We start from the raw sequence: 25,201 nt of genomic DNA on the forward strand, positions 1-25,201 counted from the left end.
AGTTGCAGTCCTTTCAGTTAGATATCAGTAACTCGCCATATGTGATTCCAGTCTTCTGTCACGCAAAGAAACTTACAGTATCTTCAGAGAAATCTCCCACAGACTGTTTTTGTGATACTTAAAAATCAGAGGGGACAGTCTGGCTAGAAGTCAGCAATCTGGTATGTTGGCAGGGGCAAGCTACAAAGGATGTCCCAAGAGCTGCCAGTCTAGCACCATTCCTTGGGCCCAAAATTAAATAGTCAAACTTTTAATTTTCCCAAAGAAAGGCAGAAATACAGCTTTGACACTGCCTCAGGAATACCCAGAAATGTTTCCACCAAGAGACATTCATCTGCAGCAGGACATTTTCCAACACCACAGTCACTTAATAAAAACAAGAAGCCAGGTGAGGACAGTTGGCAATTCTCACACAGGCTGCTCCAGGACTGGGCAGGGACTCAAGAAAATTACTTCCCAGCCTCCTCCCAACAGTGACCCCAGCCATGCACCTGCCTTGACAGATGCTAGCGTGCATTTGTAAGAAGAGGCCCCCCATGCATTGGCTTCCTCACTTGAAGGAGGCCCTGAAACCACATGGGCTCAACATTAGGCAGAGACCTCTTGTGAAGGGGCATGGAGAGCTGACTTCATGGCTGAATACAGGAGAAATACAGAGCTGCCACAGCAGCTTTCTTGAGGAACAACAAATTACTTGGACCAGGAAAAATGCTGTTTTAGTATCCATCTGATTTTCTGTCCTTCCTGCCCCAGAGTTACATCAACTTCAACTGGGATTTTGTAGAAATGGGAGTTCAAGGATGAAAGAGAGATACCACTGCTTCTCCAGTACTCCTGTGGTGGGAGCCACTGGGGGTGGGCTCAGTCAACCATACCCATCCACACCATAACCCCTTCCAGCCAGCCTGTCAATGTGTCACCAGGGCCATCCTCTCCTGGCTGCTCTATCTAATCAGCAAGCACCAGTGCCTGGGCTCCTCACTCCTTTCTCTCTCCCCCTCTCACCAGGGCTCTGCAGCATTAATTCTTCACTGGCAGCTCTCAGTCTCCTCCTGTGTGTTCTTCCTCACAGCTCCATCAAGCACATCTCTGCTCCGACCTGCTGCCCAGCACCACAGCCCTGGCTGCCAAGCTCCTGACCCCCAGGACCCAGAGCTACCCCAGCCCAGCTGACCCCCACCCCAGCAGCACTATGAGTGCACTTGGAACAGAGAAGCAGCAAAAAAAACCTCATCACCCCTGGGAGCGAGCTCAGACCACCAGCCTCATCCTGCCTGCAGCTTAATTTGCACGGTTAAGGCTGGAAGGGGGAAATGCCCATCACCCCCCCACCAGCACTCCCCTCTGCAACCCCGCCAGCTCCCTCCCCTCCCCAGCTCACCACCGCAGCACAAACCCTTTTGTCACTCGTCAGAAATATGGCAATTATTTCAGAAAAATCTCTCCCCTCACCACTGGTAGAAATACCAAGTAGCTCTCTTGATGATCGCAGACAGTGGAATATTCCAGAAAAAAGAGGAAGATTTGGGGAGGGGGAGGGGAGGAGGTATCTGGGATCCAATCTTCTTCCTCTCCCTGCCGAACCCCCTCTGCCTCTGGCAGATTTCATTTGTATCATCAGGATTTCTGTGAAATTTTCACCCAACCCTCCCTCTCTCCCATTTCAACTCCTGGCTCAGCTCAGTCAAAGGTACACCCTGCTTCACTTTTCTTGAAGGCTGGACAAATAAGTCTCCAGCTAGCCACATGCAAGCCATTAAAAATATATTAACATACCCAGCAGGGTCTGTCACTTTTTCTTTTCTCCCCCCCCCTCCCCTTTTCTTAAACACAGAGAAGGAAGAAATCTTGCCACCGTAACAAGAGGTTTTCATCAAGTCTCATTACCTCAAGCACAGCCGTGCACCACAGCCCCCACAGAGAAGAGCCCACTGTCATTAAAGGAACAAGGATCTTAAACAAAAATTAAACCCATGACAGCATGAAGTTGGGAGCAGATGAATGGATCAGGCACGGAAGGGTGTGTAAAAGCTGAGTGGAAGAGCAAGAGCAGAGCCACCAGACAAGGACTCCACTCAAGTGGCTCAGGAGGGATGGGACAGGTTAAATGTGTCCCACAGAGCAGGGCAGGAGCAAGCATTTTCAAAGTTTCAAGACAGCACGCAGGGGTATGCTGTATTTCCTAGAAATATAGTGACACAGCAACATCCTGAAACATTAATAAGGCTCAAGGTAATTATGATAAGAAAAAAACCTTTCCTAAGCCTGAGAAGTTGCACAACAAGGAAGATCTTGCACAGTCTTTGATACACATCCATTTTTTACTTTAAGGGGTCCTTGACCCTTCCAAATGTCATCATGGCCCATGGTTTCCAGAGCGGCCACACAGCACATCTAAACCTGCAGCAGCTGCTCTAAACCTGAAGCAGGTGGCTGCTGGTGTTACTAGTTTGGCAGGAGGGTTTGAAGGGTGGGAGGCAGCAACTCTCCAGTGAAACAAGGAATTTCTGTATCAGGGGGGTAGCTAGTCAAAGGACTAAAAAATCAGGGTGCCCTGAAACTGTAGTTTCTCAAGTATTTCTTCGGGCAAATCGCTAGGTTAAGAAGCTTTCCTCTCCTCCCTGGCTGCTTTAATCTGTATCAATTCCCTGATCCAGTTTAATGTGCAGCAACACATTCAGCTGCACTGGGCACAGCTAACCAGCAGCTCGGGAGCAGCAGCAGGGGCTGCTGGAAATTGTTGTAAAACACAACCCCAGATTCAACAGGTATGGCTCTTCACCCCAGGAGAGCCAGATGCTGCATGCAAACCCCATGAAAACAAAGATAAAAGAAGAGGGATACTTCATGCATGGCTAAGTGGAAAGAGGTGACCTGAGCCAAGCAGGACATAAAAAAACAAACCCAAAAATCTGGTGACAGTATGGCCATGTTCTATGCACCTCTAGATGAGACATAAGTTTTATTTCTCCTGTGGGAATGGGGGAAAGCAAAAGCTTTCACTTGAGAAGCAGGTGGTACAGCCAGGAAAGGCAGAGCTATGCAGAAGAGCTACCAATGGTAAAGCACTGGTGAAAGGTGGACAAGGACCTGTAAGAAGCACCAGAGAAGGATGAGAACCCCCAGCAGGTGAAGAGTGGGGACATGACAGAAATAACTCTGGCAGAGGAGTAAAGAGCTGCCAGGACACAAACTGGATGACACAGCAGCTGGATGGGGATGTAGAAGAGTCCAACCCTGGCTGCAGAGGAAGGGTTCAGGAGAAATACAGTAAGAAAGCTATTTCACATCTCTGGTGTCATAACCACTGCAGTTGTGAACAGTTTAACAGGTCATTATCCGAACGGTTTATTCACCCTCTGATTCTGGAGTAATTACACCTAACCTCTAAGAAGACATCACATAATGAGGTCTACCAGTATTACAGAAGCAGACAGGGGAGTAAGTAAAATGTCTGCATGTACTTGGAGCAACCCAGAAAACAGGGCTGATTCCATAATGACACAAGTCAAAGATACCTTCAGCTCTGCAGTTCTGAAACCTGCTCTACTCATCCTACCTTGGAAAAGGAACACAAAGAATGCTGGAGGTTCAGCTAGTAGCAAGAAAAAGAGACTTGGAAGACAGCAAATGCTTATATGAAGTCCAGATGTGCAAAGTAACAGCTATATGCTGGGAGGGGAAGTCTTCTGGTGCAACAGAGCTATTACTGCATATCAGGGCTGTGACACAGCAGGCACACACTCCTCTCCCCAGGAAAGCCATCCATCCTCTCCCAGCCATCCACAGAAACCTGGCAGTAACTGCCATGAGCCATGGGAGAGAGTCATCCCTCGAACAGACAGCAAGGCAGACTCTTTCCCCATGCCAGCCAAGCTGGATACACTGTGTGCAGAGTCTTCACTGTGGAGCCTCATGGTTGGTATTTCCACAGCCTCCCCTACAAACAGCTTGGCTGGGTGGCTCTCCCTACCTGCTTCAACATAGATGGCCCGAATTCCATCATATAAAAGAATCAAAGAGACCTGCTTTAAGCTGATATTAGGAATATACTGGAGCCTCACCTGCACTCCCAAGTTTGACAGCAACACAATTAGGTCAGGGGATAGCTGTGCTGTAACATTCCTCGGACTTGGCTCTATCCAAGGTAGAGACACACACAAATGCTGCTTCAGCTTGTATCTGCTCACTTGCCAGCAGCCTGGATTCTTGAGAACGTACTCCAAGTGACTAGTCTGTCTCAGATCACAGCTCAGGCCCTTGATGTGAGCTCCAAGCTCCATACTTCTGCAACAGCCTCCAACAGCAGCACTAAGGACAGTGAAGTCTGAGCCAAGGTGCAGCTGCTTGCAGCTGAAATAGGCCTCCAATTAACGCCAGAGGAAAAGGGGAGGCAGCGTATGCAAGGAAGCCAGTTGTATTGATGCAGGCTAAGGTCATCCCAGGGACTAGGAGTTTGACACCCATGACTAAAGCACAATCAAGAAACGTTTCTTGACAGCAAAGTCTATTAGGATTTGGAACATGCTCCCACAGGAAGAAGGCAAAGCCTCATTCCACTGTCTCTGCAAGGAGTGACAGGGCAAGCAGTAGAGAACTGAGCCGCAGGACTGTTGAGATGTCCTGGCAGGACCAGTCCCACAAGATGAGTCTTCCAGGAGTAATACCAACTTAAGAAATTCCTTCCACCACTCCTGTGACATCCTCTCTCTGGTTCTGCCAACAGTGCTGCTTGCAAAGCAGCACAACAGACTAGATCACTGTAGCCGGGGTTGTTCCATATATTTGGAGGGATGGGGCTCCCATCAGGTTACTGATTCAGGTTACTGATGGAATCCCATCAGTGACCCCCATCAGGTTACTGATTCATTCTGCACCATCGTCCTACCAATGGCTCAATCCAAACAACTGATGGGATGACAGTGGTGGTACAGGGAAACAGGGGGTGGGAGGTAAGGAAACAGGGGTATCTTTATACGAACCCAGTATGAACAAATTCATGCAAAGAAAGGCAGTACAGGATGCAACCAGGGTGGAAGGCATTAACTAAACCATGATTTAGCATGGTGAGAGTTGTGTAATTGGACATGACCTATATGACTTATATGGAAATGATCTTAATTTACAGCAGAGAATCTCACTCAATAATATATAAGGTGGCAAGTAAGCTTCTGACACACTGGGACAGTAAGTACTGTGGTTTAGATGTGAAAGACTGCCTCAGTTTAGACTTTATTTAATGTTTAGTTGCCTCCCTCAAACACTTCCTTGTTATGTTTTCTGAATGGAGGAAAAGATCAGCTTGGTTTTGAACTGTGAAGGTTGACAGGAATGCATATTATGTCCTAGTTACACCTAGCAGGTGCCTGTCTCCCTTTTTTGGTTGGTTTTTTTTTTGGTGGGGGGTGTTTGTTTGGGGTTTTTTGGTATGTATTTTTGGGTTGGTTTTGGGGTTGTTGTTTTTTTTTTCATTTGTGGATGGAGGGGGGGCAAGGAGGTGTTAAGAACACTCAAAGTTCAAAACTAGTGTCTCGACTTGTAACACACTTCCCCCTCTTCCACAACACTGGTTGCAGAAGCTACCCACGGCTGACACTACTCATGCAGCTCCATATGGTTCTGCTTCCCTTCATTTTCCCTCAGCCTGACAAACTTTGGCACTACTCAGGTTTTCCTGGTCCTTAGAAAATGGGAGATTTTCCAACAATTCCAATTCCAGCTTCTTTTCCTTTGCTTTTACAAAGCTCCCCTGGTGTCATCTATGAAAAACCTATTGTAATGGCAAAACATAAAGGCAAATTTGTCTGAACATCACTGGTGCTGTAGCATTTTTCATATTGCACTTAGATTGTTAATAATTACTTACACTGCATTAGAGCTGAAGGACCTCAGTAACATCAGGGTCCCTCATGCTCAGCAGAACACACACATAAATGAACAAATGTCTGTGCCCGACTAACAGGCTAGTGAAGTTATTTTATTTAAGGCAGAAAGGCTTCAGAATGGAGTGTCATTTTAAAGCACCCATGAGTTGACAACAGCTTGTACTATTATCACAAACCTCTCTAAAGAAAGCTTCCAGTGTACCCGGGAAGTAACCATGTGCACAGTGAGTACCCTGTATGCACCATAACTCAGCAAGTGCTTTTTGCAGCTTCCTTCTACACTCAGTCATGAAGGATATAGATCATTACAGCCTCCAGCTATAGAGCTTTAGCTCACAGAGTAGCAGCTCACACTTTTAGCTCTGGAGATCCCCAGTTCAATCTGCTGCATGTCAGCCAAGAGGGCAGCTGTCATATAATTACAGCCACAACTTTGCATGCAAAAAAGTAGGGAGAGTGAACAGAGATCTTATTATAGAATTATGGTTGCAACCTGCCGAACAGCTCCCTATTTAAAGTGTCTTCTTGCAAAGAGGAGGGAGAAAAAAAAAAAAGGAAAAAAGGAGAGTCTTCCAACTTGGCTTCTCAATTCAATTTTACAGAAGAAACCAGTGCTGCTTTGCAAAAAGTCTTCTATCACAAATGCATATGTATATTAGATGGAAACACACAAGTGCAGAGCCAGGAGTAAGGCTCTAGCCCCAAAAGAAAAAAGAAAAAAAAAGAAAAAAGAAAAAAGAAAAAAAAAATACTCATTGCTGCAACCAAGCTATCTGAAGTCCAACAAAGGTTCTTAGTTTCTTTCTGAACTATAGCTATTCACTAGCAGCCAAGCCATTTGGCTATGCAATTCAAGGACTAAAATTTAAGTTCAAGAAATCTTAACTCAGTTACATCTTGTTTTCTTCAATATGTACATACAAGCTCTCAAGGAGACTTAACAAAACAGAGAATCTGGGAGGATTGTTTGAACTACAGAGGTACAAACCATGGCAAAAAATGCAGTCTCAAATGAAAAGATCTTCTAATGAAGGCAACACAAAACAATTAGACCACATTTCTTTTTATCCGTTAATCTTTCTGCAGATCCTTCAGCAGACACACAGCAATTTTTGAGCCAAACACTCTTCCAAGCCAAGAAGTTCAAAACCAGAATTTGAAACAATGTAATCCAGTTTTAAAGAAACATTCGTTCTTCCCCAACAATTATTCTACAAATCTGTCTTTCTTCAGTAAAGAAGAATTTCAGGCTTAAAACACAGATTACATTCTTTGCTGAAATGCTCCTCTCCTAGACAGTCCCATCATCCACCCATCCACCCGTGAGCCAGCAGCATAGAACCTGTGGGTCTCCCATTGCCTGAGGTAAATCAGCCACTTTGAACCACCAGCAAAAGACAGGAACTAACTCTCCAACTTCCTTCAAGCTGCCTACTTGCTTGCTAAATACCACTTGAAGTAGACTGATCCAACTGAAACTGTTCAGCACCTGCCTGTAAGAATACAGACTCGCTGAAACACGTAAACCAGTTCATGCATGCTACACCAGCAGATCTTCTAAACTTCCTGAAATGCAGTGCTATGCTTCCAACAGGATCTGAAGGAGAAGTACTGCATAGACAGACTAGCTGGAAGCTGTTCAGATGATTGCTAACACCAACCACAAACCTGCAACAGTTAACTCCAGAATTCAGCGCAAGCACAATACACTTCGTATTTAAACTACCTAAATTCTCTCTCAGCAGCTCCATTTCTGAACTCATTTCCATTCTATTCAGAGGGTCTTCTGCTCCTCATCTCAAGCAAGACCTACTCAGGAAATTCACAAACTGCCTGACCAACTCACTCCCTTTAGAAGAGGGTGAGGGAGAGGATCAAGGACACGAAGCCCAGTTTTGAAGGAAGCTATGCACAGCTGCAGCAGCACATAAACATTTGGGGCTGATTATACACACACAGCAAAACCCTGGCTGGGCTCATCCCACAGAAGGGACCCATAAAAGGTTCACCTTTCCCTCACCTACTGCAACCAGGCACAGCCCACAAACATCTGAACCACACTTGTTGCAGATGTCCAAGGAAAACAGTACAACCCTGTACCAAGATGACTGAAATGAGACACCATTATGCTGTTTTCTGGTATTATTTCTGTAAATTTAGCAGTGGTAAAAGGTTCCAGATAGACATTCTCTGGAGACCAAAATCCTTTGCCTACCCAGAGAAGATATGCAGAGAGAACAGCAGCAAAATATATATATGCTTTTCTCATCTCTCCCAGCCTGCTGAGGCTGAAATGACTGACAAAGGTCCAAAATGAAGGACACATATAAATTATTAATATTGCACTAGTAGTCTCGCTGTTACTGTGACAGACTAAAGACTTAACAGAAGCAGGCTCTGCAGGGAAATATTACTTTACTTCAGAATCATTCATTCAGGAAACTTACATACTGAGGAGAAAAGAATCATTCTGCAGCACGCTCTGTCAAACCCCTCAGCTTTAAGACCCTTCGTTTCTAAAGCAAAAGCAGTTTTAACAAGAACAGGAAATCAACGTGAAGCATAAGGAGCTCTGGATTTCAAGGGAGCAACACTGGAACAGCATTACTTGCAGACCCTAACAAACATCTTCTGGTGTTTGACCTGGAAAGTCCATCCCACTTCTGAGAGCCAGATGAGTGTTTCGTTTCTGCAGCTTCTCTGCTGAAACAGCCAAGTGGCATACCAGTGAGAGGATAATGGGCAGTCGTGCACTAGCAAGTGGAAAGGAGCCAAAAAGCCACTTCAGTTGCTGCTCGGGCTGAAACCTGTGCTTTAAGCCTGTGCAAGGCTTCAGATACACATTCTCTCCAACCTTATATTGCATTCCACATCTCGGGCTATACCCACTGCCACAGTAGCTACGTACCCAAAACCAGTACACAGAGATGCAGTTTCCTACTCATCTATTGGCTTCCTCTCCCCTTTTGTGAGAGGAACAGTTTATGCAGGGGTATTAGTCTGTTTTAAATTAATTTCTAGAACTGGGACAAACGACCTGAACTTTGACATTTCTGAAAAAAGTTAAATTATTTTCATCTTTCTTAGTCATCAGAATAGATTTACTTTTCTTTAAAACACCAACTTTCCGTCCCAAAATATCTGCAGTAGTTACTGAAGTGTTTTCTTTACCAAAGCCCTGAAAAGCCCCACGATTATTAATAATGTGAATATAAGAAGGCACAACATTGCTCCATACTAATAAAAAAACAGAAAGCAAGCAGTCAAATTTTCACACAATAAAGTAATTAATTTTGAAAACTAGTACTGCCTATTAAAAATTCCTGCATTTTAAAAACCAATAAGGTTACCAATAATTCTAGATATTGGTGGGGGCAAAGAAAAAACAGACCCTACCCCCAGTTGGATGGCATTCCTCTCTTTGGATGCAATCTGGTAACATTTGATTGACGCATCTGATCCATTCCAAAACTCCAGGCGACGTTTTAATCATCAATGGGCAGAATCCTATTAATTTGGGGGAAAAAAAAATAGAAAAATAGAGTAGAATATGAAGGCAAGACACAGAGCATCTGGCATTTGCCTAGCAGATCCAGCTGATTTAGCTAAGTTCATAGTCATCAACAGATCAAAGACTGAGTTGATGGCAGAAACTCACATTTACCAAAATAAGCCCCTTCCTCCCCTTCACTCTCATTCTGCCATCTCAGCTCAACCCAGTCCCCCAGCACAACCGAGAACACTAGTCCAATACCAAAGGAAATTAAATAGGAATAAGGAAAGGAGTGGAAGGAGAAAAAACAGGGTAAATTGGGACAGCATGAAGAACCTATTGGCATGCAACCAAGAGCCCGCATGAGCCCTTGCTACAGCATAACACAGATTAGGCACATATGAGGAGATGGCAGGAGGACAGATGTGAGAAGGTTCAAGTGATACCTGAGCTCAAGGGGTAAGAAATGGCAGGAGGCAGAGTACAGAAGTGAGCCTCAGCACACACAATGAACTCAGCTGTCAGAACCAGCAGCACAGCAGGCAACCTGCTAGCTTGGTGTCCCCAGTGATACGCATTTTCATTAGTGAGGGACAAGGTACAGAAAATACAGTGTGAACCTTCTGCATTAAATCTTCCCAGACCCCTTCTGAGTTCATTTTTCTGTTAGCCAAAACCAAATCCACCAGTATCAACTGCTTTTGCTCTGAAACAAACCTCCACTTACACTCTTGCACCAAACAGCTGCCAACATTTCATTTCAGCACTGATGAGCACTGCAAGCACTTGGGACCCATCAGTGCAAGAGGTAACACAACCCCAAGAGAAATTCACCTGCATGAGTGGTGGCCAGAAGGCCACCACTGTCATTTTGACCCTTCCAGATGGCCAGCTGATGCATCAGACCAGCCCACATCCCAGTCAACTGACCTGGAGCTGAGCATCTTCCCAGTACAAGTGGAAGCCTGGCTGAACAGTCAGCAGGATGGCTGGGAAGCACTCCTAGTCTAGGTGGCAGGCCACCCATTTGGGAACATGAAGGGCACAAAGGTCTCCGGACACATCAGTCTCTTGTTCCTGACATTTATTCTGTGTTCCCCAGCCTTGGGACAATTAACAGCAGAGAAGAGGTGGATGGGAAAAAGTAGGAAATGCAAGAACAAGCTGACGTCCTGCAAAGGGAAGGGATCAGCAAGCCAGTACAGGGGATCTGACACTAGGAAAAGTAGCCAGTTGCTACAGTGGAGCAGAAGCTGGGAGAAAGAGGAGGGGATGATTAGCGGAAAGAAGGCTGATAAATCAGGTATCGCTGTCAGAGTCTTACAACAAACAGCCTCCAAAGCCTCTACTGCTGACCCGGGGCACTAAGCTCAGCAACAAGCAGGATCTGCCACAAGCCTGCCCACCCAGAAACTTCAGGTAGTCATTCAAGGCATCTCAAGTCTGGACCATTAAGTACCCTGAAGACAAGGAAGCAGACCTTGGATTTGACATGGCAGGGTGATGTGGAGCTCACATAATGAGAAAAGGATTTGCTCCTAGCCCTGGTAAGGACTTCACAGCTGCAGCTCATGACTCCCTTTAGGCTCCTTCTAGCAAGTGGTTGCATCCCCAGCCAGACTGCCTTTGTAACCAGCCCCCAGCCCATCAGGAGCGCCTGAACCCTGCACCATCAGCAGTGAAAGCACAAACCTCCACCTCACGCTCTAAATAATTAAACTCTGTGGGAGCAACAGCAGCCTCGTAAAACTCTTGCACAGACCAAGCCAGCCATTAACGGGGGTCAAAGATGAACGCTCTATTTTTTTTAAGTGTGCTTTGATGCGTGGGGAGAGTGGTGAGAGGAGATCTTCATTACCCGCTCTGGTAAATGATGAATTTTTCCTTTCCTGGCTATCAACACCTCCTACTTCCACCCGAACCCCATACTGCTGGCAATCATCCGGACAGCCAGAGACAATTAGAAGGTGTGTTTGTAAGACATCTGTGCTAGCCGGTCACCTGCAGGTAGGGAAACAAGAGGACTCACTGAGCAAAGCCAGATTCTACCAGAGGCTCAGCCAGTGCTTATTATGAGGTTTGGGTTTCACACAGATGATGCTGGGTGGAAATCCAGGGCCAGTGTGATGCTGAAAGTCATGTAAACCACAACCTCACACACCATCTCCCCTACAGCAAAGCATGGAGCAGAGAACAAACCAGTAAAATCTGTCGGGATTATTAGCTTGGGCTTGGAGCCAGAGCTGGGAGTTGCCACAAGGGCAGGGAGGCTGCCTGCAGCCCTGCAGGTCAGCAGGAAGGAAGTGGAAGTCCCCTGACAGGCAAGAAGAGGCAGCAGGCGGGAAAAGCAAGATGCAGTTGAAAAAAGGTCACAGGAACTCTAGCCTGACCCGCCCCTGCTAGCCTTAAAATACACACATACACACACACGTGAGCTTCTTACTACACTGTTTTTGTTCAGACATTTTAAGAAGAGCTCTGCTCTTCCTACTCCCTTTGCATTCCCTCAGTCCACATTGGGTTTGGAAATGGCTACTTAGGCTTTCCATCAAAGAAAATATCAGCTGGCGACAAGACAAAGCAGGTTGTTTTGGGGAAGGGGACACCACACTGACCTGGAAAATGTCCCCACCAGCACACAGGGATGTTGGATGCCCTATCAGCAGTGCTGATTCCAGCCTGCAGTGGACAAACCTCACCAGCCTGTTTACTCTGCTGCACTTCCTCAGTGCAGAAGAGAGTCCATGGGCCACAAATATCTCCAAGACCTCCACTGCTGTGCTGAGAAAGTGGTTGGTGTACGAAAGCCAGCTTGTATTTATTCTTTATAAGCTGTCCTGATAGATGCCTCTTTTTTCAGGTAACAAGGAAACTTCTTCCAGTAAACCCCAATACTTGTGCTTTCAGAGGGAAAAGCTTTACATGCAACACCAGCACTCATTTTCCTGGCATGGCAAAAGCTGCAGCTGTTACTTCCATTATTCTTGGAAATACAGGGGAAAATAGCCAGGACCCTCAAGCCTTGACACCTCTTCCCTCCCACTGTTTGGCTACTATATGTTTACTATCTGGGGCAGAAGTGCTCAACAGGGCACACAGTACAGAGGACTGAGCCACCCTGTGTGGCCAAGCTCAAAATGGCAGACAGCGATGAACAGGAGAATTAGAAAGTACAACAGAAACCACAACATAAAAACAAGTGTCTTCTATTACAAGAAAAGGTTCTATGGTATGGTTAGATCCATCACCCCATATGCTGGGTTGTGGTGGTGGTGCCTGAGGAGCCTGCTGCTATTATCTGTTTGCAATCACATTTCAGCCTGGTTTTCTGCTTAATGCACGAAAAGCAGAGCTAATCAGATTGTCTCTCTCTTTCTGCTTAATATCTCCAGTTCTTAAGCATGCTATGTACTGCTTCAATTGATATTCAACTAACATTAGCCAGGATGATTCAGTGCAAAAAAAAAAAAAAAGAAAAAAAGAAAAAAATTTTAAAAATGGTACTACCTATTAATTTTAGCCCTTCTTTCCACCTATTATACTTAAAATTCTTTCTACGCTTGAGCTTTACAAACAAAAGTCAGGAAATTCCCGTTTCCCTCTCTACACCACACCCGGCTTACGAACAAGTTCCCTTCCCTCCAAACTGCTCTTCCACTGGTATCTGGGCAATTAATTATATCACAGACCTATCAGGCTTTCCTCTCACTCTCTGGGACAGCTTTTTTAAATATTTCCTGGAATATTTTGGCTAGGAACAGAAGGATGTCTTCTGCTGGCACCATAATATCCCCTCTTTGTTAATCCATCCGAAGTGACCAGCACATGGCTCTCCTGCCCCCTTCTCCCCACAGCACCATTTAATAACTGCAGCCCTACACTGGAACTCTGACATCCCCTCAGCACTTCCAGTCTGAGGACTAACAGGGCCCTGAAACTGCTGCTTCTTTCACCGAATTACTTCGCACTTCAGAGGGCAGCTGGAGCATTGCTAGAGTCAGCTACACCACCTGGATCTTCACTAGAGAAATGACAGCAGCTGCTGAGATGGCCCCAGACTGGGCAGAATCAGCAAAGAGATTCAGGAAAAGATTGGCTTACAGGAACACCCATCTCCATGAGCCAGGTTAAACAGTGCAGGAGAGTCACCCACCACCAGCACAACTGAAGACTTGCCAGAACAACAACAAAAAAAATCAGCGAGTATTTGCAAGAGATGAGAAAGGGATGTAGGTGGAAGACAAAAAAGCTGGGATACATATTTCTATCCAGGAGTGAAAAAAAAGGGAGACTGCAGAAATGAAACCCCAAACAGCTCCCGCATCTGTACACATCCCCCAGCTAATACCCACTACATCAATCAGAACAATGGCAGCTCCAGAGAAGATCCTGATTATCCAGCTCCTTCACTAACATCTTCCCCAGAGGCTGCACACATGTGCAAGGGGATGGAAAAAAAAAAATCGTACTTCTCAATGAGATTACTTACAGCATTTTCTATAGTGCCCCCTCTCTTATAAATGTGTCTTTAAAAAAATATTGCAGCTGGCTAATAAGTGTGTCAGATTTAAAAAAAAAAAAAAACACCCTTGAAAACAAAGACACTTTGTGCTCAGTATATCCAGTGGTACTACTATTTAATATCAATACACTGGTTCTTTCCTTTATTCACTCCATCCTTGGAACACAAATCCACTGTAACAGCCACCTAGTGTATAATCTTACCATGCAAAGCAACACAACCCTACAATAATCTTTCTTTTGCCATAATGTCTTCACATACCAATGAGAAGAATTTGGGCTTAAAAACTTAAAAAAAAATAAGGAAAAAAAAAAAAGCAAAACCCAAACCCAACCAACAGCAGTACAGCATGAAACAAACCTCTAACAGCTCTCAAGTTGGAGCAAATTCCCTCATCCCTCCCTACTTTCCTTATTTGAAAATGGCTGCACAAACATCTCTAATTTGTGCACCACACCAATTGTAACCTGCCCCTCCTGCCGGGCATGGCTGCTCGGTAGGTCCACACATGCATAGGCACACTGCATCCTGCTGCCTCCGGCACACTGCTATTCACTGACATCATCTTCACCTTCATGCTGTATAAAATTCACCAGACAGACACAGTATCTGCTCCTTAAGCCATAAAGCAATCACTGTAGGCCAACAGACGCCTCCATCCAGTCTCCCAAATGCACACTCTGACCTGCACCGTGCCCCTGCTAAGCAGATGCTGGGGCATGCATCTCATTAGGTGACACATCCCTCCTTCCCCGAAGTCAGCAAGGGAGAATACAGATGCACCCATACATCAACAGCAAAGCCAGAGCAGAAACACTGCTCTCCCTGGTCAGCAGAGAGAAAGTTCGCCTTGGCCAGTTCCCATGGAATGTGATCTTCAGCACACCCCTGGCTTCATCACATCCCCGGGGCAAGACAGCTCCTATTCTGCCCCATTCTACAGTACCACAGCAGTGTCTGCAAGCTCCCCCCCCTCAGATTTCTGCTGGTGCCTGAAAAATCAGTCAGGCAGTAGCACCTGGAGCAACAAACTGCAAGGCACAGTTCAGAGATGGAGAGACTTCCTCCTGGTGCCATGGAACCTAACTTCAGGCTTGGCTCACCACAGGCATGCAGAGAAATCTCCTGCCCTTACCATTTATGCCAGGCCTCTGGGACCACCTGGTTCCACCAACTCCACAGCCTCAGTCCAAATGGCCACCATCACCATGTTTGGGGAAGCTCTGTCACAGACTCAGCCTACAGCCTTCTCATCAGACAGTCTCTTTTTGTCCCCTCAGAGGGGACAGCTAGGGCTACTAGTTTTTGAGCCCGTTAATAATAATAATATAGGATTATAATTATTTTTCTTGTTGTTATTATTATTAAGCTGCTAGCAATGAGCTGCTAGCAATGAGTTCTCAGGAACTATGGAATGTGTCTTACTGCAGAGGCAGTGAAACTCAACCTTTTTCCTTTTTTTCCCCTTTCGAAAATACTGCTTGGGAATGGAGTCAGCATCTGGAGGCACACAAGTATATCCCGGGGAAAGAATGAGAGGAGTGGAGGGGAAGGGAGGGACCTAAAAATGAAGACTGAGGGTGAGGTTTCACATTACAGCTGAACCAGGCTAATAGTTCACCGCTGCCAAAAAAGGGGGGCCCACTTCCACCTTTCTTTCATTCCCTACCTTTCACTGCTGGCAAAACAAATTTCACCCCTCCTGCGCGGCAGCTCTGATACTAGCCAGAACCTGGTGAGCAGGTTCAGCTCTCTGCCCCAGAAGAAAGCTATTTCCTTTTTTTATATTTTTTGGCAAATCGGTTTTCTGAAAGCTGAACAAGATGGATCCGTTCAGCACCAGAGTGGGCACAAGGCAAAGAATAGTGCCACACGCGAATCATAGCTACCCCTCCTTCTAGAAGGAGCAAGTGGCTAGATGGAGTCAGCCACAGCAAGAAAATCCATCCTTACACACATGAAACTGCAGTTTCACCCAACAAGTATACCAGACAGCACAGAAGGAGCCTAGCTGACAAGCCTGTAATAGAGGTGTTTGCTAACAATCTTCAGAGTTTTACCTATTATTAGGCTCTACCGACCAATAGTATTTCTTAACTGGATGATGAAGCTACTTATGTAGGTAAAAACTGACAGTGAAATTGAGCAGACCCAAATCAGAGAGAAATATGAGAGTTACTGCAGAATTTCCAGTAATAATGTGCATATTTCTAAATTGGACTGTTATTATCAAACAAGATGGCTGCCTTCATCACTATGCTCAGAAATATTCATTTTCTCAAACTTAACAATTAGTTCCAGGGTGCTCCTGACAAAGCATTTTTCTTTCCCCATCACCTCATCAGCTTGTACATCATCGGATGAATAAAAACAATGCAGTTCTTTTCAATTAAAAAAAAAAAGCATCCCATATTACTCCACCGTCTATATTCATACTCTCCACCTCCTCTGCTCAATTACTAAAAGCAATTTACAGACAATAAATGTAACTTCACAGCTGCCTGTATGAAGTATTCCCTTAATTTTATAGATGAGGTTATAGGCTATACAGAAATTAATATCAGCAAGTTCTACTTCAAAGCTGGATAAGCAAGAGGAACAGATGAACTCTTAGAGAATACAGACCATGCCTGCACTCTAGTAAAACCAGAAATAAAGAATTAAGGATGCTGTCAGTTGGAGACATATTCCTTGAATCTATCTGCTTCAATACAGTAACAAAAGCTTGCTTTGAGGATTTGCTTGGCTTTATTCTATCTTTATTAGGAATTATTGAGACATTTCAGATTTCCCTTTCCGCATCCCATCGACCAAACATGCTCTCCTTACTAGTAAACATATGCTTAACTAATATGGGCTTCAAGAGGATTGGGTCTTCCTAGATGGTGCATGATCACCAGAAATCTGCAGCATGAAACTCTGAATATCATTTTAATTTATGAAGATAAGCAAGCCAGGAGGGAGTCCAACGCTTCCTGCGATAGCCTCGCTGGCTTTGGCTTGGATAGGATGATCAAGAACCTACGTCTGTTTTTAACATTGTCAGCAGTGGCTTTGGAAAAAGAAGTAGAAACACAAAAGGGAAAAAACAAAAGTGCAGTTTTGTATGGGCACTCTTCTGACAGTAACTGCTCCTTAAGGCTTAGCAAAAACGCATGGACAACTTTTCTTCCATACATTACTACAGCTCAGAAATAGCACCTGAGTATAGTTAAACAACTCAGAGGATCCAGCTTCTCTCAAGAAGAAAACACTACCAACACTCAGGTGCTCCAAAGGCTGAGTCATGGGAACAGTCAATCCAATTGACTTCTAGGGAAAAGAAGCCATTTAAAAACTGGGGTGTTGGTATTGAAGACAAAAGCGAGTGTTAATTTTAGCACTCCCTAATTACACTGGTTCCATTCCATCCATTTACTACCAAATCTAACACCTGTAGGTCAGTAAATTCACCGTGCTCCTCCATCCATCTCCAAGATCCTTTCCTGACACCCTTCCCTCTTCAGCCAACAACAACCTGTCACTGCCCATATGTTTCCTTATTCCAGACTAGCACAAGCTAGCATTAGTACAACCTCAGCACTTGGAAAACTAATTTAGGATTAAGGCCTTAATTTCTAGCCTGCATACAATTATCAGGCATGCTTAAACCAATAGGGCACTGTGGGCTTCTGTGCTGCAACTAGCTTAAAACCAAAAGCCATATCATGCACACATCAAAAAACAAGATAGGCTTCAAGATGGAACAAAAACCCAAAAACAGCATATAGGATTTGGGCTTGTAAAATCTCTCACATGCAAAGAGCTGATAAGCACAATATCATTTCTAGCAGAACTGCCATTTTCTGCATTTTCACTGCAGCAAGTACAGGTGCTGGTGGCCACTGACACTTGTGCCCTTTTCACCAGTCTGCAATGGCATCACAACCTTGCACCAGCCCCAGAAATGGCTCAGAAGATGCAGCACTGCCAAAAGCACAAAGCGGGAGCCCATGCACAGAGCACACAATTCACAGTCCCCTTTCTAGGCAAGATCTGGGGTGTTCATCCCAACCCATCAAGCCCTGAAACCTCCCAGCAGCTGCATAACAACAGCAGAAGCAGACAGGTGACCTAATGGGCCTGAATGGGTTTACACTGGCACCCTGATGTTGTGACCAACACTATGGGAGTCCAGAACTTGACTCCTACCACAATCCTGGTCCAGTGGCACCCATCTGCTCCACCTGAGGACAGGCCACATCACTCCCCTCTCCTAAAGACTCCCAAAGGGGATAGACTGGGAAAGAAATCAGTGGCTCAGGCTGAGAATTTCACTTTTTATGTTGGTAGATCTGTTGTGAAGACTGATCCACTGATATTTTTCTAATATAAGGAACTTATAAGATGACTAGAATTTGATAGCTGCTTTTTAATTAAATTGAAATAAGTAAATCACAGCCTGTTGCCATGGAGAATGAACAGACACAGCCTCTTGACTTCAGGGCAGGATCAAGCAGGGGAGGCAGACAAGGCTGTGAAATTAAAAACACCTATTTTAAAGCAAATGGTCTTGATAATTAGCAAAAAACGTGGCATAGGGAAATAATATAACCATATGGCAGGAAATGCTTTTCAAGGTGAACTACAAAGCTGTTTTAAATAAATGAATAAACTGCTGGGTCACTCGCAGAATCATATATGCGGGATTAAATGTGACTTAAACAGTACACCAAAAAAACAGCAATTAGCTTTTACTTTACTTTCCTGCCTATAGCCTGCATCTGTGTCTGTTCTTATTTTTTACGGAGCTGTTTCAAGTGACTAACGTTTGCACCTACTTGCAGTTACCAGAGAGCTGTCAAACTCACATATTTACAAAAGCCTCACAGTTCACCCTGAAGAGAGAACCAAGTTTATTGGATATAAAACCTTTCATCCCTTCCTCAGTGTCATTACACAATCCTGGCCAGGTCATCAGACACCAATAATCATTCCTGAAGCTGTCCATCCCCATTACGACTTCCATCACAAAGTAACATTGGAGGGAATTTACCCCCTGCACACCATGTATCTGCTCCTCTGTGACATCTCTCAAGAACTACAGCTCAGAGTCAGAAGCTAATGCTGGTCTGTCAAGGAGGGAGGCAGCAGGGTCCTTGGCACAAGGCTGTCTGACAGGCAAGAACCCTGAACACTCCCTTCTCAGTCTGTAGCACAGGGCATCAAAATATTCCACCCCTTCCTGCTCCTGACCTCACCTGCTACCACCTCACCCATACCAGCAAAGGCTGCCCAGAAAGATGGAACTGGGTAGTTTGTATTTCTCCACCTCTGCAGAGAGGATATTGTGTGGTGGCTGTCCCACCCTTAAGATACTTGTGCTCTGCTTCGATCTGAAAGGGCTGCAGCAAGGAAAAGTGACAAGGGTCATCACCTTTTCGAGCCCAGCCAGGGCTAATGTCAGCAAGACCATCTTATAATTTCCAGTGAGCAAGTGATCAAAGTGCATCATCTTTTTAACAGCTTAAGAATACTTGAAATAAATTGTACTTGATGACTCAGTTTCAAAAATGTGATGTACATTTTTTTGAAGGGAAGGGACAGACGAACTGGCTTTTATTTCAAACCTCCCATCCACGCTAAGGGAAAAGCCAACCTTGTCTCCTATTTTGCAGAAACACAAGTTGTCAGCCACAGTCATTAGTCTTCCAGTGCAGCTAATGACCCACACAAAACAAACCATCAGGGTCCCAGTGAAGGCCCTCATGACACAGATGGTTACATTAAAAATCAGTCATATTTTCAGTACTAATCAGTAGAATTTGTGCTGGTTATTGACAAGTTATATTCTGTTCCCCACCGTGACCAAGAAACACCTCACAAAGGGAGTACAGAAATCTTGCCAAAAAAAGGGGTTTGGGGGAAAAATGAGCAATTAGAATCAGTATTGCCTGCTTTCATGATTTTGCCCCATATTTTGAAGCATTTGGTGCTTTAACTGAAGTCACACTACATAAAATCAGTGGTTTTCATTTAAAATACACTCCAAGCCTGCATGAAGATATGTGTAAACTTGCAAATCTGGTTCACCCTGAAGAGCTCCAAGGACCCCAATGCCACTCCTTAAAAACACTGGGGTGGGGGCAGCACAGGCAGGCTAACTCGTAGTCTTTAAGCAACCAAGGCTGACAGCAGTATCTGCCCAACCTCCTGGCTCATACAAACCCTTTCTTTCCAAAGTCTGCAGTGAGAGATTTGGAATACCTCAGGACACATTATCTGCACTGGAAGGTGCTCCAGATCCTCAGCTTACCCTCTCCCCACGGCCTTCCTTGGTGTGAATCTATTTCCTGCTGCTTGAACCTCAGTCCTCACCCATCACCTGAACATAAATGGCTTCACCAGGGCTGCTTCTGCCCTCACAGGTACCAGGCACCCAGAGGCCAGGGGGTGGTTTGTTCCTCCTCACTTTGTAGCATTATTGTAGTATTTTTAATTTTGACTTAAGAGATTTAACATGATTATCAAGGCTGGTCAGTGCCTTCCTCTGAAAGGGAACTGTGGTTTCTTGTCAGTCCCCACAAGCCAATATAACCACAAAGGGGAAGAAGACTCCTTCCCAGGGACACTCCCAGTTGGACAGAGCCAGGGTTAACAGCCGCCTGAGTTAAGACTCAAGCCAGGTGGTCACTTGGTGTATGAAGGAAGAGGTTACCCATGCCCAGGAGCAGATTATTTTCCTATCACAGCAGAGAGGGTCAAGGACCAAAAATAAAATTACAAAAATAATTTAAAAACCCAAACATCCTCACACATAAAGCCATTCCCTCAATCAGCATTGCACCATGCTGTAGACACAAAGATGGAAGAGGACTGGCAGGGCTGAACCCCCTACCCAGCTGCCCACAGCCCCCCATTCCCATTACCTGTGCTCTCCTCTTGCCCACTTTTCCCTGACCTCCAGCTTGCTCTCAAGCCACCCCAGCCCACCTCCACAGCACCTCTGCTCCTAACCACAAACTTCTCCTGACCTCTACACCGCCGACACCCCTCCCAGCACCACACACTCAGCAACAGCGAGCAGGGAACCAGGGCAGGGTGCTTCCCAAACAAGAAGAGGCTTAGCACACAAGCCTTGCCGCGGGTCTCGCCACACTGCTGCCTGGGCTCCCAGCGGGAGTTTCCAGCCGTGAACCTCGGTGGCTGCGAGAAACGTGTGGGCACATGTGTCCGCCCCCGCCGCTGTCAACAACTTCCAGTCGGGGTCCCGGCGGGCAATTCCCGGGTGGGCGAGGGGCTGCCTACCACCGCCAAGCAGTAATCCGGCTTGGGAAAGGCAGCTCGTAAACGGGACGGCGCTTTAACAAAAATAAAGATCACCTTTAATATTATTACTCTTCTTAACAGCCAGAAAGGTCACGACGTGTTGGTCCGTAAGTTGAGGGGAGGGGGGTGGAGGGGGGGAAAGTGGGAGAAGGGAAGGAAGGGGGAGGCAATGCACAAAAACCGCACGGTGTTAACTGTTTCTTCGCCATAAAAAGAAATAAATGTGAAAAGAAGCAGAGATTACCAACGGCTGCGGGCAGACACCCCGGCGAGAGGATCAGGGGCAGCCTGCGGGAAGCCTCTCCGAGCGGCCCTAGAGCCCGCCCCGCAGGCCGGGATGCCGGAGCCCCCCGCGCACCCCCCGTCCTTCACGCAGGGGGAAGGCGGCTGAGGAAGGCGAGACGCGGGGGCGGCGGGTCCCGAGGGGCGACGCGGGGAGAGTTCGGCTTACGGCCCGCACAAGAACAAACAAAATCCCCCCCAAAGTAAACACCGCACACACCGGGTTAGAGTGGGGAGGGAGGGGAGGGAACGGGGGACGACGACACACGGACGGACAAACACACACAAAAACAAAGAGATGAAAAAAGTCGCCTCAGAACACACGGGTGGAGGGAGTAGAGAGAGGGGGGGGTCCCGGTCCCGCCCCCCCCCCCCTATGCCGAGACCCCAGCCCCAACTGCCCCCCAGCTCCACCCCGCCCCTCCCGCCAGGCGAGGGGGCGCCCTCACGCGCAAGGTGAGGCGGGCGGGTGGGCGAGCAACCGCCGTAACGGCCGCCGCTTACCTGTGGGGGGCCGACCCTCAGGGTCCCATGGCAGCGCAGCCCGGTCCCTTCCCGTCCCGTCCCGCCCCGCCCCGTCCCACGGCGGGCAGAGGGGCTCCCGATTCTTTGTTGCACGGAAGAGGAACGGGTATGGATCCTGTCAGCTCATGTGACGCGGCGGGCTCGCACTCCAGGGATTTTTCCTGCTGGGTTGTTTTTTCCCCCTCCCTTCTCCCCCACTCTCCCTTGCCCGCTCTCCGCCGGCGCTCAGGCCAGGCCTTGCTGCCGGGCGAGGATCTCAGGCCCGACTGGCTGCTGGCAGAGCGGCAGCAGCAGCAGCGGCGGCGGCGGCCGCGGCGGTGGCGGGGGAGGAGGAGGAGCCGCCGGCGGGGCGGGCTCCCTCGGCAGGGCCGGGCGCGGAGGAGGGCTCTGGCATCTCACAGCGCTGCCTGGAGGGGGAGGGCGCTGCCCCGGGCCCCCGCGTCCCGTCGTGTGTAGCCCCTAACCCCCTGGGGCTCCCGCTCTCGCCCCTGTTTCCTGAGAGAAGGCGGTGCGGCGGGCCCTTCTGTTCCCAAAGCCTCGGTGGGATCGCCGTCTGCCATTAGCCTGGCAGCCCATGGTCCCGCAGCGGCGGGGGAAAGAGAGCCGTGGTGGGCCTCGGAACAGGGGCCGGCTTTCCTTGAGGAACGGCCGCCTCAGGGCTAGGGGCTTGTTGTGAGGCCGTACCGGGGGCCAGGGAGGCAGGGGCTTCGCCGTCCGCCTTTAACGTGGGGAAGCAGTGGGTAAAACGGACCCCGAAGAGTGGGTTTGTTCCTCTTCTGAGGTTGCTGCTGCTGCTGCACTGTGGGCCGTGGTGCATAGGCCTGGGCCTGCTGCAGCAGTGTGGAAAGTAAATAAAAACATAATTATATGCATTCTAGTCGGGGCTTGCAATAAGAGAGGAAACCCCCTCGTTTTCTCTACAAGAGATCAGAGAAACAGCAGTACTGAGTCAGATCACCATTCTGCCTCTGAGAGTTCTGATCAGACAAACCCTAAAACAGGCTGTCGGCTCCAAGAAGCGGACCGTGATCCTGCCCTAGAAGAATCTCCGGTGACCTTGTGATCCTGTGGTCGGGCAATTCCTGACCCACAGCTGGGGTCTTTGTATTTAAAAGCTTCCAAGAGATTTTTCTTCAATGCACAATGTACTCAGTCTTTTTGTCCTTTTTTTTTTTTTTTTTTTTTTTTGCATGTGAAATTTTTGTTATCTGCTACATCATGCAGCAAGACAGCATTTAGTCATCTCCTTCTGTTTGCCAAGCTCTAAGTAGGGGTCAAAGAAAGATCACCTTTCTGCAGCTCTTTAATGCCACAATATGCCATTTTTCTCCATAAGCCAAGTCTGAAAAACATTACACCATGAAGTCAGGATGTATATAGGAAATATAGCTGACATTCCTATCAGAAATGCAGACAACTCACAAAACATTGTACTCCTTAATCAAATACACCTGCAAATTAAACGAGCTGCTTTCCTGCTGCTCTAGTCAGTCCAAAGATTGCTCCTACACTGGCTTCAGCTTCCTAGACACCGCGATTGACATTAAGAAACGGCACCCTGCAAGCTAGCACATACACAAGAACCTACAGACCATAAAAATTCCTCTATAAAGCAGACGCAATAATACCAGCAGCCATCCAAAGTGCACCAAGAAACTCAGATTCAGCCAGCCCTGCAGATATTGTTGCACCTACTCTGAGGGGAACACTGGTGATCTGCTTTATCCAGCAAGGTCACTCTTCCAGTGAATGGATACAAATTCGCTACAATAAAGATAAGACAGCAGCAACGGCAATTTTAGGAAATCAGTTTTCACGGGATCAAGGTTTATTTGGTGTTTGTCTAGTGCAACCAAAATTAACAAGGACTGGCAAAGTCTCTGACCACATTAGCTTTCTGCAAATTTATTTTTCTGCTTTTTACTTTAGAGTCTGTACTGTATCTTTCCCTCCTGCAACCAGGTGTCCCTAATAGTGCTAATATTCCATGCTAAAATCCACACATTAAATAATCTTTTAAATTACTGTCTCTGAAATTCAGATTTCTTTCCCAGTGCCTCTTTTCCTAACCTTCAGACTCTCCCTTTCCCAGCTCATTACAGGAAGCAAATCCACAGATGAGAAAACATGAAATAGAAACAGATACTGCCAGAGCATCAAACATGAAATACCCCAGTACTGCTCCACAGACAGCATAATAAATGCCCTTCCTCCCACAGAAAGCCCACCAAAATTCTTTGTTCCTGCATGTACTCATCCCAAATCTCTACAGCTGATCACTTCATGCAGCACATGAGATAACCCCAAAGAAACCATGTGAACGAAACTGAGTAATCAGTGTCTCAGGCCAAGTGTGTACAGCCAGCCAATAAAGGACAAAACCACGTACTCATCATCAGAATATTTGTCAGGCAGTAACAACTCGCACCCCTCAATCTTTATCCCAAAGGAAACCTAAAACACGTTACCAAAAGATAAAGCTCAGAATTAAAACTTAGAATTTTTAGATACTAAAGATGTTGCTTTTGTAGCCTGCTGCAGCCCTCCCTGCTGACCTCTCCCTTTGTCACCAGCATGAACAACCCTTTCTCACTAGTGGTCCAGCAGAGAACCAGCAGCCTGTCACTCACTTCTGCTCACACCCCTTTCTGCTCCGGAGGTGCTCCTTTTTGTTCTCAGATGGTCAAATTGATTAATATAATCAGATTAAACTAAGAGCAATTGCAACTAACCTGTAGTTATCTTGAATTTTGCTGCTTTCTGTCAGATCTGATAAAGAAACCCTGAGTCCAAAAGCTTGTTTGCTTTTTCAGCCCTATCAGTTGATCTAATAAAAGATACTACCTTTCACCACAAACCTTGCTTCCCTAGAATCTTTAGACCCTCATGACTACAACACCACTTTTAATGTCTTGTCTGATTTAACCAGTTCTTCCAGATTCTCTTATCTGTGAAATAGAATATGGAAAAATGTATTCTGTTCTGTATTAATTCTTAGAGTTTTCACAAACATAATATCCACATACCTTCTAGGACTGTGTTAGCTGATGTGACTTACATCTGTCACAAGAACGATTTATTTTTCTTGTTCTCTTCCCAGGAAGAAAATGATGCATGGAGCAAAGTGCTTTGGTTTTGTGAGGCACTGGTGCTGTTTTGTTGGGTTTTTTTTTCTTACTTTCCTTT

The 25,201-nt window shown here is 46.4% G+C and overlaps 1 protein-coding gene across 4 annotated transcripts in view; it reads right to left on the minus strand.

Moving 5' to 3' along the window:
• The window catches only part of TCF20 (transcription factor 20), a 128,701-nt gene extending 106,355 nt beyond the window's left edge, over nucleotides 1–22,346 (minus strand). For 2 of the 4 annotated variants that reach the window (XM_071732468.1, XM_071732437.1), the window contains exons 1-2: nucleotides 21,995–22,346; nucleotides 9,282–9,392 (exon numbers count right to left, since the gene is read on the minus strand). The gene's annotated coding sequence lies outside the window, so the exon portion shown is untranslated. The remainder of the gene's footprint in view (nucleotides 1–9,281; nucleotides 9,393–21,994) is intronic. The other 2 variants (XM_071732477.1, XM_071732453.1) reach the window with 2 other exon arrangements.
• Nucleotides 22,347–25,201: the final 2,855 nt, after the last annotated feature.

Source organism: Heliangelus exortis, chromosome 1, assembly GCF_036169615.1.
Source record: "Heliangelus exortis chromosome 1, bHelExo1.hap1, whole genome shotgun sequence".
Taxonomy (NCBI): Eukaryota; Metazoa; Chordata; class Aves; order Apodiformes; family Trochilidae; genus Heliangelus; species Heliangelus exortis.